Below are 12,818 nucleotides of genomic sequence, written 5' to 3' on the forward strand. Positions count from 1 at the left end.
TGATACTTCTTCACGTGTTTACAATAAACAAGCCAAAGAACGCAGACACAGATTTATACCTTTGTCCTAAGCCCCACTTAACGTGCATGTAAAACACAGACGAGGCTCGTAACCTCTTGCTATTATTAACCAATTACTGGAACCCAACGGCCACCTCTCGCTATTATTAACCAATTACTGGAGCAACGGCCACACCGGCCTAATACTCTATTAGGTACAGCACATGCAGTAACACCTAACGGTGATATTCATGCTGTCGGCTGTGATCATCCATGGCAATCGTTTCGATGGATGCCGGGGTCTAATTCTGTTGCTGGTTGGAACTCCTGTTCTTGATGATTGGTGGCCTCTACATACTACGTTTGGGGCTTTATGCTTACGAATGACACGCAATGCGTCGCCTCCTGCATCTGATTCGCGATCGACGAGCATGAAGCCAGTGGTTTGTTAATGCTTATAACACACAGAACTAGCGAAAGCGACTGGCATTGTACCTCTCCATCTAAGTTAGCAGCCCTTTCTGTTAAGCCTGCCTACACAATTTTTAAAAACTTTATGGCAATCCTTCATGATTTTGCCAATACAGCCCGAATGGTTGTAAAACACACCAAAGGCACGAAAAGTTAAAACACACGATGCTCAGAACTGAATATCGATGTGGAAGATTATGTAAACAGAACGCGGACTTTCTAAGTTCGAGAGGCAACGTTTAAAAAGAAGAAACGGTTCACTTGATTACATCTACATCTACATGACTACTCTGCAATTCACATTTAAGTGCTTGGCAGAGGGTTCATCGAACCACAATCATACTATCTCTCTATTATTCCACTCCCGAACAGCGAGCGGGAAAAACGAACACCTAAACCTTTCTGTTCGAGCTCTGATTTCTCTTATTTTATTTTGATGATCATTCCTACCTATGTAGGTTGGGCTCAACAAAATATTTTCGCATTCGGAAGAGAAAGTTGGTGACTGAAATTTCGTAAAAAGCTCTCGCCGCGACGAAAAACGTCTATGCTGTAATGACTTCCATCCCAACTCGTGTATCATATCTGCCACACTCTCTCCCCTATAACGCGATAATACAAAACGAGCTGCCCTTCTTTGCACCCTCTCGATGTCCTCCGTCAATCCAACCTGGTAAGGATCCCACACCGCGCAGCAATATTCTAACAGAGGACGAACGAGTGTAGTGTAAGCTGTCTCTTTAGTGGACTTGTTGCATCTTCTAAGTGTCCTGCCAATGAAACGCAACCTTTGGCTCGCCTTCCCGACAATATTATCTATGTGGTCCTTCCAACTGAAGTTGTTCGTAATTTTAACACCCAGGTACTTAGTTGAATTGACAGCCTTGAGAATTGTACTATTTATCGAGTAATCAAATTCCAACGGATTTCTTTTCGAACTCATGTGGATCATCTCACACTTTTCGTTATTTAGCGTCAACCGCCACCTGACACACCATACAGCAATCTTTTCTAAATCGCTTTGCAGCTGATACTGGTCTTCGGATGACCTTACTAGACGGTAAATTACAGCATCATCTGCGAACAACCTAAGAGAACTGCTCAGATTGTCACCCAGGTCATTTATATAGATCAGGAACAGTAGAGGTCCCAGGACGCTTCCCTGGGGAACACCTGATATCACTTCAGTTTTACTCGATGATTTTCCGTCTATTACAACGAACTGCGACCTTCCTGACAGGAAATCACGAATCCAGTCGCACAACTGAGACGATACCCCATAGCTCCGCAGCTTGATTAGAAGTCGCTTGTGAGGAACGGTGTCAAAAGCTTTCCGGAAATCTAGAAATACGGAATCAACTTGAGATCCCCTGTCGATAGCGGCCATTACTTCGTGCGAATAAAGAGCTAGCTGCGTTGCACAAGAGCGATGTTTTCTGAAGCCATGCTGATTACGTGTCAATAGATCGTTCCCTTCGAGGTGATTCATAATGTTTGAATACAGTATATGCTCCAAAACCCTACTGCAAACCGACGTCAATGATATAGGTCTGTAGTTAAATGGATTACTCCTACTACTCTTCTTGAACACTGGTGCGACCTGCGCAATTTTCCAATCTGTAGGTACAGATCTATCGGTGAGCGAGCGATTGTATATGAGTGCTAAGTAGGGAGCTATAGTATCAGCGTAATCTGAAAGGAACCTAATCGGTATACAATCTGGACCTGAAGACTTGCCCGTATCAAGCGATTTGAGTTGCTTCGCAACCCCTAAGGTATCTACTTCTAAGAAACTCATGCTAGCAGATGTTCGTGTTTCAAATTCTGGAATATTCCATTCGTCTTCCCTGGTGAAGGAATTTCGGAAAACTGCGTTCAATAACTCCGCTTTAGCGGCACAGTCGTCGATAACAGTACCATCGGCACTGCGCAGCGAAGGTATTGACTGCGTCTTGCCGCTTGTGTACTTTACATACGACCAGAATTTCTTCGGATTTTCTACCAAATTTCGAGACAATGTTTCGTTGTGGAACCTATTAAAGGCATCTCGCATCGAAGTACGTGCCAAATTTCGCGCGTCTGTAAATTTTAGCCCATCTTCAGGATTTCGCGTTCTTCTGAACTTCGCATGCTTTTTCCGTTGCCTCTGCAACAGCGTTCGGACCTTTTTAACAGGTATAGAGAGTGGGTATTGTGTGTTACACTTATTCAGAGGAAGAACGCTACTGTCTGGAAGATCTTTTATGAAAACAGTCCTAAGCAATGAACAACACGTAAGTAGTGATTTTTGAGAGCGCAGCAAATGGTTCATACTCAATAAATGATTTCGCCTTTATCAAATGCAATAGGCTGTATGGTTTTTATAGGACTGAAACTGATGCCTGGTGCATTGTTAATTTCCATTCCATTTGAACGTTCGACCGTTCTTCATACATTTTATTCCCGAACACTGCTACATTATAGTGATGCATCTCCTATTACCATCATCAGTAACCAGAACGTCACATTTTGGAAATTCAAGAAAGAAGAGTCGCTATACCGGATACAGTGAAGGCAGAGATTGCAGTATCGCCGTCATTCCAGATCATCATCAGATGGGAGCAACACCATGCATACATGTTTGATCTCCGAAAAATATTGACAGCAAACAGTGACCAGAATAAGTAAGACACCCATCAGTTAAGAATGTAGTAAGCAGTTCCGTTCCGCGTTGACCTTTCAGTAGCCTTCTTTCTTTTATTTGTCGAAACGAGTTATTTATTCAGGCCCATTCTAGCTGACGAAATTAAACGAACGTTTCTCATATTCGTACATAAATAATACGTTTCCTATGGCCAGATCAGTTAGTCCCAACTGGTATCAGTCGACACATACGAATACGTGGTATAATAATTTTTGGTGACCGTGTAAAACCTGTAGTGGCATACACGCTCTTGCACAAAACACATTCACAATAGATGTACACAAAATTTCAATTTATATCTGCATGTTTCTTCGCGACACTTTGTTGTTGGCGCGGGGCACGTGATCTTTGGCTCCATGGAGTGGCGACTCTTGAGTACCACAGCCGAGGAGACCTGAGCGGTCGCAGGTGGAGTCGATAATGAACATAGGAGCAGGAGCTACCTGAGGTGAGAATAAACTAACTGTGGAAATGCGAACTTCCGACTGTTACTGTACTCTATATGAAGTGGAGCCACACAGTGGCGTGACTTTACGACGGTACATCACCAGACAGATGGTTTTCATCTGTTGTGGAATTCGGTTTAGGCTCCTGCGCAGCGGAATTTCCGAAACCAGGCTTCTCAACGAACCCTTGGCGCATCTGTTTGAGAATACTCGAATTTCGAGTAGGGAATGTGCTGTAGATACATGCACTCTATCAAAGGAATATGCGTTTCGGACAATAAAACTCTGCTCGTCGAAATATAGAATGCAAGCGGTACGTCCTCACTATTTTCTTCAGTGGATTCCTTAATAGTATAGAATGTGCTTCAGGTGGGTCAGCTCCTCATAGCTGGCGGCTATAGAGCTGCAAATGTGTTCCGAGCGTTCGTTTCTAGACTCCTGGTGTTTTGACTTGGGTAAGTGAACTATATCGAATCGTAATCGGCTCCATTCCGCCTTGGTTGCAGTCTTTACGGACGACACTAAGTAGGGGCATGGGTCAGTGCTGATGGAGATTGTTGCTGCTGAGGGGTGTGGAGCGACAGTGGGACATAGCCTATTCGTAAAAAGTGGTGTATTGACTGAACATTCAACCTGGCGCTTCTCGTAATACTCTTGTTTGAAAATCTGAAACACAAAGGAAGTTTTATGTTACTATTTAGTCATTAAACTTTGATTTAAACAAGTACATGATGTTGTTATAAATATATGTGGCAAGTTAAATGATACATGATGTTGCCTTGGGGATTTGAAAGTTACGTGGAGCTCCACAAGCTAGTTATTTTATTTTGTGTTAATTGGAGTTATTTTACTTCTTTGTGCCAGTTAAACTTTAAATACTGAGGTAGGAGGATGTTGTTTAAAGCCATTTTCTCCTGCACACGCTTATAATTTTACTAAATGTTATTTGGTTGCTCTACCGTGTTGTCTTTGCTTACAATTCCAAGTCTGGAACATGCTGTTAGGATACGATTTAAATTACGTCGGTAAAAGGAATTTAACTGTCTCGCGTGTGAAGGCTGTGGGTCTGTGGGTTATAACCGTTTGTCTTGGTCAAATTCTAATATGATTTATTTTGCGGGTCATCAGAGTATCCATTGTACAACTTGACTAGGTACATATTGATTCCAGTGTTCTATTACTCTATCTCCTCCTCGCCTCTCTTTCTCTGTCAATCTCCTCCCTCCCTTTCTCTCTCCACGTCACTCCCACCCGAACAGGAAGTTTCCGGTTCTTATCCCAGCAGCATTTCTTTCCACATAACGGATAACACGTGTGCAAAGGAATCGACTCATGGCTTCGCTGCATTTTCAGATGTCACATATGTTTCTCGTGTATCACCTGTATCTCTAGTGAATTTTGCTCTGGAGTTTCGTTTTGACTCAGCTCAATGTTTATGATGTCAAATCTTCTTCTTTTGCTGACGTCTTTGTCCCGCAGTTTTCGCAGGGTCGGTGTGGTTACAATCGGATTTGGCAAGGTTAATTTGAAGGAGTCGACGGATGCCCTTCCTGCCACGACGCCATACCCTCCGGGACGGAATCAATTTACGCCAGCTGTTTGCGTCTAGTGTAAATCATGAAACAGTGTGAACATGTTGAAAATTCTGCGAGTCGTGTAACTGAGGCGGAACGTGGGGACCAGCCAGGTATTCACCTTGGAGGATGTATAAAACCGCCTAAAAACCATAACCAGGCTGGCCGGCACACCGGCCCTCGTCGGTAATCCACCGGGCAGATTCGATCCAGGGCTGGTGCTTCTACCCGAATCCAGGAAGCACCGCGTTACCGCTCTCCGCGGGTTGTTTATGATGTCATATCTTCTGAACTATGTGTCGTACAGTGACATAATTTTGCAGGTAAATCCAGTCGCATAAGTAGACACTGTCTGAAAAATGGGTTGCAAGTAGAGTTAGTCCTAAAGCAGTAATAAAAAAAAAGGTCATGCCTGACGCGGCAGTTTTACTGCATGAACAGCAAAAATTTAGTAAGCGATAAACATTTTTCCAATCATCGCTTTGTGAGGGGTATCGGCCAGGTAAAGTCTCTTAATGGTTTGAATTATGAATAAACGGGATAGTAATTCAGTAAGGGCTCCTGTTCTCAAACACTTTGTGTATATAATTTGGGTAATTTGCGCGTTGTGATCTATGTTTCTTTTTAACTCCGACCGCTTTGAGAGGTAGGTGGTTCTTACATCCACAATGGTTGTTTCCAGGCAGTAAGTGAAATGTCAGCCAAGTTAAGTTGAAATCGATCGTCTAGTGGTTTAGGAGGTGTGAAAAATATACACAGAGTGACAATTATTGAACTACAGGGGAAAAGCCGTACATTACTTACAAACTATGACGTACACACAACATGGAAACGTCATTATATGTATTCAGATTCAGGTTATGACACGTTCGATATGGTTACCATCATTGGCTATGATGTGGTGCACACGCATAGCGAAACTCTGCATGACCCTCTGAAGTGCTGGAACATCAACGCTGTTGTTAACCTTCTGGATGGCTGTTCTCAGCTCAGCAATGGTTTTGGGTTTATTGCTGTACACCTTCTCTTTGATATAGCCCCACAAAAAGGAGTCGCATGTATTCAGATCCGGAGACTATGGTGGCCAACCGATGCCCAATGCCAGTGGCCTCTGTATACCCTAGAGTCAGAAACCGGTCCCCAAAGTGCTCCTTCAGGACATCAAACACTCTTCTGCTTCGATGCTGTCGAGCTCCGCCTTGCATTAACCACATCGTGTCCAAATCAGGGTCACTTTGTATAATGGGGATGAACTCATCTTCCAAAACCTTCTCGAACCGGTCAGTAGTCACCGTGCCATCAAGGAATATCGCACCGAATATTCCGTGGCTGGACATTGCACTCCACACAATCACCTGTCGAGGGTGAAGAGACTTCTTGATCGCGAAATGCGGATTCTCAGTACCCAAATGCGCCAATTTTGCTTATTGACGAACCCATTCCTATGAAAATTGGCTTCCTAGCTAAACCAAACCATAATCACATCAAAGTCCTGTTCATCAGTTCTGTGAAAGTAGTGTTGGCTCTGGGGATTTGTGGCTGATGGGTTTGAATTTTGTATGGGAAGAGATGCACGTCTTCAACAGCAATTTGATGCACTGTCTACCGACTGATACCCATCTGTTATGCAGCTCGTTTCCTGGACCTTATTTGAAACACAGCGCGTGTCTTCTCAATGTTCGTTTCCACCCTTTTTGGACGACCGACATTCCCACCACTGATCTCACGAATGCTACCTAGATTAGAACTTGCGAATCAAATACTGATTATTAGCACAGTTGGACCAGCTGTCTTCAGCTTGATTCGGTAGCAAACTTCCTTTGAGCCGCAGTTGGGCTGTTACTGCTCGCATTGTACGCCTTCACGAGCGCTCTATGCTAGGCACACTGTACCGTGACATTGTCACGTGCAAATGGTCTATAACAACAATGTGCATGTGTATACGCATACTAATTCCCATCACGCTCCGCGGCCAACCGTACAGTTTGAATGTCCTAACGCAAACCACTGAGAAGTTATGACGATTTTATTTCATATAGTTCAATAATTGTCACCCTGTACATACACATATACATACAAACGTAAATTCATCAAGTTTTATAACATGTATGGATTTTGTGAGTAGTTACGATCAACCCTAAGCGTTGACTGGCAGTAGTTAGTGGAGAAAAGTTCTTTCAAGGGAGTGAAACAATCAGATAGTCGTAAACTGTCCATGTTTAATTGCTGTGGCAGACAACTATTTAAATTTACATGTATTTGCCATTGTAATATTTCAGTTAATAAATGTAAGCAATCGTTTTTCAATTTACTAACCCAGTTCTTGCTCCCACTACTGATCTGTGGTACATCTGGGACGACGTAGAATATTGTTTCCTTGGTTGCCAGGTAAACACCTGAACTGCTAATCCCTTCCATTCATTCCCAGTTGCAAACCATCTCTGTTCCACTAGCAGATCGCTTGCTATGGGCTGAAAAGAACAGTGTCTCATATGGTGAGTGGCATCTAAAACAGCACGCTCCACTTCCAAACGCAAAAAAAAGTTGCGATGTGAAATGGAATGATGACATCGGCTCAGTGCTAACTAAGGCAGTTGGCAGACTTTTTACACCTGATACGGTGTAATATATTCCGACAATCAGCTTAGGCATACATTTTATACCTGTATCGCCTGTCCTTTAAAAGTTACGACGGGAGCAGTGCACATGTGGAATGTTTTTTTCACACTAGCGTCTATGTGTGAATGTAAGCCGCTATTTTTCAGCAGTTTGTTCTTGTCACCGCAAGTGCGATTATAAGATGCATAAGGTGTTAATGGTTCAAATGGATGTGAGCACTATGGGACTTAACTGCTGATGTCATCAGTCCCCTAAAACTTAGAACTACTTAAACCTAACTAACAAAAGGACATCACACACATCCATGTCCGAGGCAGGATTCGAACCTGCTACCGTAGCGGTCGCGAGGTTCCAGACTGTAGCGCCTAGAACAGCTCGGTCACTCCAGCCGGCTTGCTAATAGAGGCAACTTGTTTATCGTAGTACACGACACACAACTCGTATAATCTTAAGATACAAATCACTATCGATGTATGAAGACCTGTGTGACCATCTTTGGTTCTACCAGGAAAACAGTGATCAGCTGCGCAATCGGCTGTATGTGGTGTGGCATATATCCATTCATAGCGTTAATGCCGACCACTGATGTGACATGAAAGAGTGCACTGGCTAGCAAAGTTTATGTTTTGATGATGCAATTTATATCAAGACGAGACAAAAATGGTTCAAATGGCTCTAAGCACTATGGGACTTAACATCTGAGGTCATCAGTCCCCTAGACTTAGAACTACACTACTGGCCCTTAAAATTGATACACCACGAAGATGACGTGCTACAGCCGCGAAATTTAAGCGACAGGTAGAAGATGCTGTGATATGCAAATGATCACCTTTTCAGGGCATTAACACAAGGGTGGCGCCGGTGGCGACACCTACAACGTGCTAACATGAGTAAAGTTTCCAAAAGATTTCTCATATACAAACAGCAGTTGAGCAGCGTTGCCTGGTGAAACGTTGTTGTGATGCCTCGTGTAAGGAGGAGGAAGCCGTACCACCACGTTTCCGACTTCGATAAAGGTCGGATTGTAGGCTATCGCGATTGCGGTTTATCGTATTGCGTTCTTGCTGCTCGCGTTGGTCGAGATCCAATGACTGTTAGCAGAATATGGAATCGGTGGGTTCAGGACGGCAATACTGAACGCCGTGCTGGATCCCAACGGCCTCGTATCACTAGCAGTCGAGATAACAGGCATCGTTTCCGCATGGCTGTAACGGATCGTGCAGCCACGTCTCGATTCTTGAATCAACAGATGAGGACGTTTGCTAGACAACAATCATCTGCACGAACAGTTTGACGACGTTTGCAGCAGCATGGACTATCAGCTCGGAGACCGCGGCTGCGGTTACCCTTGACGCTGCATCACAGACAGGAGCGCCTGCGATGGTGTACTCAACGACGAACCTGTGTGCACGAAAGGCAAAACGTCATTTTTTCGGATGAATCCAGTTTCTGTTTACAGCATCACTATGGTCGCATGCGTGTTTGGCGACATCGCGGTGAACGCGCACTGGAAGCGTGTATTCGTCATCGCCATACTGTGTTATCACCCAGCGTGATGGTATGGGGTGCCATTGGTTACACGCCTCGATCACCTCTTGTTCGCATTGTCAGCACTTTGAACAGTGAACGTTGCATTTCAGATGTGTTACGACCCGTGGCTCTACCCTTCATTTGATCCCTGCAAAACCCTACATTTCAGCAGGATAATGCACGACCGCATGTTGCAGGTCCTGTATGGGCCTATCTGGATACAGAAAATGTTCGACTGATGCCCTGGCCAGCACATTCTTCAGATCTCTCACCAACTGAAAACGTCTGGTCAATGGTGGTCGAGCAACTGGCTCGTCACAATACGCCAGTCCCTAGTCTTGATGAGCTTGTTGAAGCTTCATGGGCAGCTGTACCTGTACACGCCATCCAAGCTCTGTTTGACTCAATGTCCAGGCGTATCAAGCCCGTTATTATGGCCAGAGGTGGTGGTTCTGGGTACTGATTTCTCAGGATCTATGCACCCAAACTGCGTGAAAATGTAATCACATGTCAGTTCTAGTATAATATATTTGTCCAATGAATAAGCGTTTATCATCTGGATTTCTTCTTTGTGTAGCAATTTTAATGGCCAGTAGTGTAGATTACTGACTGCATCAAACTTACAAATTAAGCACTTCTCAATCATCGTTTATAGTAACATGTTTTACATTAAAGCTCTCTTCACAACTCACTTAATGATTGAGCAAAACTCTACTAATAAACACGAGCCCGCCTAAACTGTTTTTTCTACGTAGATGAGTAGTGTAGATTATAACTATGTCTGCATTAGAATTGTACAATATCAATGTATCTGAGTAGAAAAGTATAAAAAAAGAAACTTTGACTCTTTCCACATCTCAGAGGCTGTAAAAACTCAGTAAACTTAACTTGCGTCCGACCAAGTAATAAACAGCACCTTAAGTTACAACTTTCTGCTTCGTATTATTTCATACGTCAATGTTTCCAATAATGGATTGAACGTGTGAGTGGTTGTGTGGTGCGAGTTCAGTTCTGCGACTGAATAAAAGGATAGCAACAGTAAAGGAAGATAATAGTCTCATTCTCTGCCAACAACATGCCAGATGTGAACATATTATGCCTAGTATCACGTTGAACTTATTAACGAAAGATCTGAACAAAATCACCAAAAAACCAAACATTCAGTAGAATACTGAAGATGTCTCTCTTTGCTTGCCAGCTCCTGCCTGTAGATAAGAAACTTTTTGTCATACAACGGAGCCTATACAGCATGATTTGTGCATTCGTGGGACACACAAGCAACAGAACTTCATCGTTACACAGATCATGGCAGGGCGTTTCTCATTTCTTGGCACGACATTTGCAGTAAATGGCTCAGCTTCCGCCTTTCTAGGTCACGCTAGGCAGTAGCACGATTCTGCGTGCGATATTTGTTTGCGTAGATAGCGTTACTACCGACTGCAGAACGGCAAATGCATGTTCTAGTGCACCGATTCTGTTACGCAATACAAGCGTCAGGAGTGGTCAGAATATAACTGTAAAGTTGATTTGAAGTATTTCTGAACTATTGACCTTCTGATACCTCTTGACAATGCAAAATTTAATAGTACGATACCACGAAAGCTATACACCGAAGATTTAGTTTTTTCTTGTTTGCGTGATTTAGGTCGCTCGTCTGACAGTATGAAATCAATCAGAAATCGAGTCGAGGAATTGCAGCACAATTACATTACTCATTTTTACATAAACATTTATGATTTTAGCAATTTTTGCATTTGAAGTTCGTGTGTCAATGAAAACACTTCCTTGGGGAACGCCTGTTTTACTCCTTGACTTTCCCTTAATAACTACTAACGGTGACACTTCACACGCGAAATCTCTAACCCAGTCGCAAAAGTGCATCAGTGCTCCATAAGAATGCAGTTTGGTTACAAACTGAAACATGTACATCTACATATAGGTCTTTACTCCGCAAGCGACCTTATGGTATGTGGTGGAGATACTTTGTGTACACTGTCACTTCCTCATTTTCCTGTTCCAGTTCGCGGAAAGAACGATTTCTAGTAAACCTCCGTGTGACAATGAATTTCTCTAATCTTATCTTCAAGGTCCTCTCGCAGAATATGCGGAGAAGGAAGCACTGTATTGGTTGCCTCTTCTAGGAACGTACTCTCTCGGAATTTTAACTGTAGACCATATCGTGATTTATTTGCTCTTGTAAACCATGCTTTTATTTACAATAACCACCCCTTTCAAAACCTATAAAAACTCTCCCATTTACATCACACCTCATAAAAAGTATAAAATACTCTATACAAAATAGAAAATTAATACACTATGGTATCACAGTTGTTTAATTATTCACCTCAAATTATATTATCCATAAATATAATACTCTATTCATTTTATTTTATGTCGATATCAGTTTCTATCTTATTCTGTGATTCTCCTAAGTTTTCTTTATCTTGTAGTCGTATCCAGTTTTCTAAGTACAGTGAGTACAGGATAGTTTAATATGTTACGAATAGATAACAGAATAGTTTAAGATTTTAAAGGAATTCGGAGCAAGAAAACTATTTTGGAAGAAAGACCGAAAACTACCTAGGATCCAACAGTCGTCACTACGCCTCTGAACTCAGAATCTTAACATCCCTGGGGGATAGATGACTCCACCTTGGTCCCATGGATCTGATATTAACTTTTCTTGTGCACCGACAGACCAGTAATTTTCTTTAAATTTCTTTTGCAAGTCTTCCCAAGATGAAAAATTGTCCATATTTACAGTTCCCTATTCTGAGGCTTCTCCTAGAAGGTAACCGACAACAAATTCAATCTTTTTAGAGTCTTCTCAATTTTTTGGCAAAGCTTAGGTAAACCTTTTCAAGAAATGTGTTGGATGTACATCCCCATCGGGCTTAAATTTGTGAAATTTCCTAAGTAACCCTGAATTAGCCCCCCAATTGCAGATCAGTCATCACTTCACTAGTTAATAGCACATTAGGTGAAGTTACCCTTTTGTCTACTTTATCCTGGATAAGCTTGAATTATTTCCATAAGTCCTCTATACCTTTCCTGGTATCACTGAGTTCAGAAGATAGAATAGGAGATATGTTTCCATATGTTATTCTCTCAGTAACTTTTCGATCTATACTTTCTTCAACCTGTTCCCCCAAACTATTTAAATTTAACAAAAAAATTATAAATAAATACAAAAAATTATAAAAAACAAAAAATAGAAGAAACACTCAAAAAATAAAAAAGTTGTTATATTAACTTAAGTATGTTGTTAAATTAACTTAATTATGTCATGTATTGGAAAATTTGACTCTTTCCATATCATTACGATATATCGTATTCATGACCCGTGGAACTAGTATTAATATAATCTAATCTGATCTAGAGAACGCCTCTCTTGCAGCTTCTGCCACTAGAGTTGACTCAGCATCTGCCTGACGCTTTCGCGCTAGTAAATGAACCTCTCACGAAACGTGCTGGTCTTCTTTGGATCTTCTCTGTT

Source organism: Schistocerca gregaria, chromosome 1 (genome assembly GCF_023897955.1).
Source record: "Schistocerca gregaria isolate iqSchGreg1 chromosome 1, iqSchGreg1.2, whole genome shotgun sequence".
Lineage (NCBI taxonomy): Eukaryota > Metazoa > Arthropoda > Insecta > Orthoptera > Acrididae > Schistocerca > Schistocerca gregaria.